Raw genomic sequence first — 5,403 nt, forward strand, 5'->3', positions numbered from 1 at the left:
GAGGGGAGGGGGGGGGGGGGGGGGGGGGGGGGGGGGGGGGGGGATTTAGGCTAATTGCCTTTACAGGCTTATACACGCTTACTACTATTAGATAAACTTAGGGCTGCCTTGACTGCTTATCTTACACGTAGCCAGGGCCCTATGTCACCGCTATATATAAGTATATAAATAGGCATCCATACAGCACCCTATCCCCCCCTTCTTTCCTTCTCTTTTCTTCCCCTGCTAGCAGATATATAAGAGGGGAAGGGAACCGCTAATATTACGCTTAAGGAGCAAGCGGGATTAGACAAGGCAGCTTTAGTCAGTTAATTAGTTATTTAGTTAGCTGCGTTTATTATAAAAAGCTATAATATAGATATATAAAGAAATTTAGGTTTTATGCCTAAGCCCTAGGCGAGACTTAATAAAGTAGCTTCTATTAGTTAGCTACATTTATTATAAAAAGCTATATATAAAAGAAATCTAACGCCTACACACTTAAGGAATAAGTAAGATTTAACTTAAAAGCATTTAACGCTACTTTAACTACTGCGGGAAAAATGCAGACCATATGAAGTCTAAGTCCTATGTATGATTATAATATTAATTAGTCCCTTATATAAAAATAACTCCAGGGCTATAAATCCCTTTACTTATCTCCTAGTATTTTAGCTTATTATATACAAGGAGTGCAAGCACGCCTATCTCTCGCAGTATATCCTTAAGCACCTTTATATAATATACTAACAGCTTAGCCACTAGCAGCGCTAAGAGATTACAGCTCTTGTATAGCAGATCCCGGATATCCTAGCGACCGCGGCTAACCTAGACCAGCTCTACTATCTAATAAAGGCAATCCCAGCAATCCTAAGTCTTAGGAAGCCCTGCTTTACTAGCATCACCTGCTATAAAAATAGCTATATCTTTATATACACACACAGGGCCATAATACTTAAGCACTATTATATAAAGTACTTATAAAAGAACCTATAAGTAAAGGGGGGCAATATTTACTATTAGGCGCAGTCTTATAGCTAGCTATAGTGTATAAATATCCGCTACTAATAACTATTTAAAGGCAGCAGTAGCAGCTTTTAGTTTAAGGTCTTAGCCCCCTCCCTATCCTTTACATCCTCTATATCCATAGCATTATATAATAACCAGCTAGCGCTACCCTAAGTAAATACACTAGTCCCAGCTAAGGATCTCCTTTTCCTAAAGCAGTATAGCTCTTAAGCCGCCCTATTTAAGGCTTATATAGCGAAGACTATTACTAAGGGCTTAAACTATAAGCTAAACCTATGGCTTAAGCAGACCAGCTGGGTCACTTACCTCTAGGGTCTTAACTACCAGAAGCTGCAGTTAGCTATTAGCCTTAAGCCAGGGGATAGTTAATATAGGGCCAATTATTATACAATACTGCAGGAGGTCTGGGCGAGCCTTAATTACATTATCTAGGCGGCGCATTATATAGCTATATCTAAGGTAACTGGAATCTTAACTCTATTTAAGCTGCACTAGCGGGACTACATTTATAAGGCTAGGGTTCCCTTTTCCAGCCGGCTTAAGCCGCAGATAAAAGCGTAATACTTAAATATCTAAAAGCGCATTGTCAGCTACCTCTTTTATATATAGATGTAGTATAAGGATAACTATAGTGCCTATAAACTATTGCTGCCTTAAGAGGAAGTATATAATGACCTAAAGGAGTTCTTAGAGGAGATCCTACAGGTGTATAAGCCGCCGCTAGCAAAGGCCACTCTAGAGGCAATTAACCGCAAGTGTCTTAGCCTCTTTATCTCCTTACTAGACTATAAACTCCCTAACTTACTATATAAGAGTATAATCCTTAGCGCCCTTAGTGTAATAGGCCTTAGGGCAGTAGGCAGCAATGCTATTTCCTAGCGCCAGCCGCATAAGTATACCGGGATCCTTTTAGCCGCTATTAACATTAGTTAACTTCTAGTTCTACAGCAGTTATATAAAGAATGCCAGCAGGTCTTAGACATAAGCACGCCAAAGGAGAGGGAGATCGCGCTAGGCCTCTTTAATTCTATATAATCTAAGGTCTTGCGCTATTTAACTATTACCTTAGCTACCATAAAGCCCTTACTAATTAACTAAATCTTTAAAGTCAGGGCATATAGCATAGCCATTAGTAAGATAACCTCCCTAGTGGCTAATATACAGTAAAACAGTAAGTAAGTATGTTTTAATAAGACTAGCTTTACTATAACCTAGCTAGTTAATCTTATATAGTCCCTTACCCTAGAGCTACACTATATAATACACTAGCTTCTTCTCCTTAATAAAGGAGAGGAGAGTGGCAGAGGAGGGAAGGCGGGAGCAAAGAAGAGGAAGAGGGGGCGCGCTAAGGAGGCAGTTAAGGTTATATAAGACCCAGCCCTAATCCTAATCCTAACGCCTAATCTATTAGCTCTTAAAGATAATACTAGGAATGCCAGTATAGACTATATATTCCTAACAGACTCGCGGAATAAGGGCCTACTTAACGGCTAGTTAGGCTAGGTTTTTAGCTGCATCTTAAATAAGCCTAAGCTTTATATGGAATAGCTAAATAGCGCTAACCTCCGGCCCTAGGCCGTGAACTAATATAGCAAGCTAGTAGAGCAGTTTTATATAAAGCTCCTCCTGCTAATGCATCTAACCGGTAGGCAGCTGGCCCAGTTTACTAAAATTCTTAGTATCCGCTACTATAACACCTTATACAAAGGCCTAAGGAATATTTTCCTTTAAAAAGGGCTTGTCTACTTTACCACATCCTACTATAAGGGCTACTAGTCTAAGCAGAGGCTAAAGATTATTTATTAATATCTCCTTAATAAGGTAAGAGTTAAGCTTATATAATACCTCTAGCTAGTCCTCCCTTTTTAGTAGAATACTTTAGTAATAGTAAATAAGGGCAAGGGTAGAACTAAAAGTAAAAGCGGGAGTAATAATAGCCTAAGTACTAGCAGTATAATTACTAATAGCTTAGCTAAGCGAAGTGTATATCTCTTTAGCTATAGGATTATATAAAGCAAAGATAAAGTGCGGCAGGGCGGGCCTAAGGAGCTCTAGACTGGTAATAAAATAAGGAGGCTATTTAAGGATATGAGTGTATAACTTATAAGGGCAAAGATTAACGTATATAACTACCGGCATATAGTTATTACTATTAAGCGGAAGTACCTCCATAGTATTTTTAAGGACTTATATAATAGTAAGAACCCGGTTGCTAGCTGTAATAATAATAATAGTAGTAATAGTAATAACTTAAATAATAATAGCTTTACTGCTATAATAGCCCACTAGGCGGCCTATAGTGTCCTAACAGACGGCATTACCTACAGCTATATAAGCCAGTAGTTTAGGCTTAGCATAGCACTGCAGCAGGAGTAATTCTAGTAGGCTAGTATATAATAGCACCGCTTCCTTGCGTTTAAGAGCAGCCAGCCGGGCAGCTTAATAGCGCAAAGGCAGCAGTTAAGTCACAGGGCGTTGCTATATAAAATAGCGCGCTAGTCCCTCCGGGTCCTGTAACTCTAGCACCTCGGCCGCGTTAACCTTAAGGCCAGCCTACAGCAGATGCTTCGCAAGGACTTAGCTAGCTTCCGCGGGCAGTAGGAGGCCATGCTCTAGGCGGTTATATAAGGGCGAACACTGATCCTCTAGATCGCCGGGACAGGCGAGGGCAAGAGCCTCTTATTCCTACTACCGGCCTACTGCGCGTATAATAGCGTCACAGTTATAGTTATGCCACTGCTAGCGCTACAGGGTAACCTAAAGAGGCAGTGCAATAAGCTCCAGATTAACTCATATATCTAGTCATATAGCTAGGCTAAGACATCTAAGATTATATTTATTACTCCTAAGTTTACAGCAACCGGGGACTTCTATAGCTTTATCGCCGGCCTCATCATACAGCAGTAGCTTAACTGTATTATTATTAATAAGTGCCATATAGTCCTAGGCGCTTCCTTCCGCTTCCGGCGTGAGTTCCTAAAGCTAGGCCATACAGTAATCTTATTCAGAGTCCAGCTAGTCTTTCTCACAGTAACACTAGCTATATAAAACAAGGAGTAATTCTATTAGCTAACTAGCATTAATACACTGCATTCACACATATTCCGGGGCCATATAACTTACCCGAACATTAAGTATAGCGTAGTGCTAGTCAACAGGCGGGAGGAGGTAGCCGGGACTATTATATAGTTAGTTAGCGAGATTATAAAGGACTAGCCCCAAGCCCGCATTATAATCTACTGCTGCTATATAAGTAAGGTAAACAGTCTAGCCAAGGAGCTCAGCTGCCACTTATACTACGCCCAGATTAACAATAGTAACGCAGAGAGGAAAAAAAAGCAAATAAAGCAGTGGGTGTCCTCTAGCGGCATAATAGTTATAATAAATGCGCTAAGAGTTAGCCTAAATATTACTAACGTATAATATATCTTCTATTTTAGCCCCCCGCATTACCTATAAGACTTTATACAGGAAAGCGAGCGAGCTGGATAAGATAATTTAAAGAGTAAGTCTATGCTTATTACACTTAGATCATAGGCAGTAGGGAGAGAGAAAGCAGGCAAGCTATGACACAAGGACACTGCATTTATATGGGAGGAGCTTAAGTAAGTAAATATTATTAATTATTTATAAGTAAAGGCTAGGTGCAGGCGCATATACTTAAATAGTATAATAAATAATTATATAGATTAGCTTAGCTATAAAAAAAGGGAGGCTTAGTATAATCTCTGCCGGCAAAGGGAAAGAGAATAAATCCCCTATTATAGAGTTAGGACTAGTAAAGGTTACCTGCGAAATAACTAAGACATACGGTCGCTTCTGCGAGGCAGAGGCAGAGTTAACGCCAATTAGCAAGAGGATAGCTTATTATACAGGGAGGCAGAATAGCGCCTGCTTAGCATAGACCGCGTAGCTTAGTGGCAGTAGGCTTTCATATAGAGGGAAAGCGAGGAGGAATAGCAGTAGGTAAAGGAGCTAAGGAGGCTCCTTAATCGCATAGCCGGGTGCTACACAGTCTACTATGCGTACAGCAAGATAAAGAGGCATAGGCTCAGCATAGGGCTGGCCTGCCCGCGCATATAAGACAGCGATAAGTTTATAAAGCAGTTAATAAAAACAGCAGGAGAGATATAGCTACTGCTATAGTATATAAGACTAAAGGAGTATATAGGATACTATAGCTACTATCTTCCCACAGCTTAGTGCAATAGGTAGGAGGCAGAGGCCAGGGATAAGGAAAGTAAGCGGCATATAAAGGAAAAGAGCTGCCTGTCCATTAATCCACTGGTTGTTCAACTGCAACAACACGCTGATTACTAGTAAACTGCCGATATGCGCGAATCATGTAAAGTTGAACAACGCGACCTAAAACAACCATCTTTATTGGCTAACTCT

Source organism: Trichoderma gamsii (genome assembly GCF_001481775.2).
Source record: "Trichoderma gamsii strain T6085 chromosome Unknown Scaffold_9.2, whole genome shotgun sequence".
In the NCBI taxonomy this organism is placed as follows: Eukaryota; Fungi; Ascomycota; class Sordariomycetes; order Hypocreales; family Hypocreaceae; genus Trichoderma; species Trichoderma gamsii.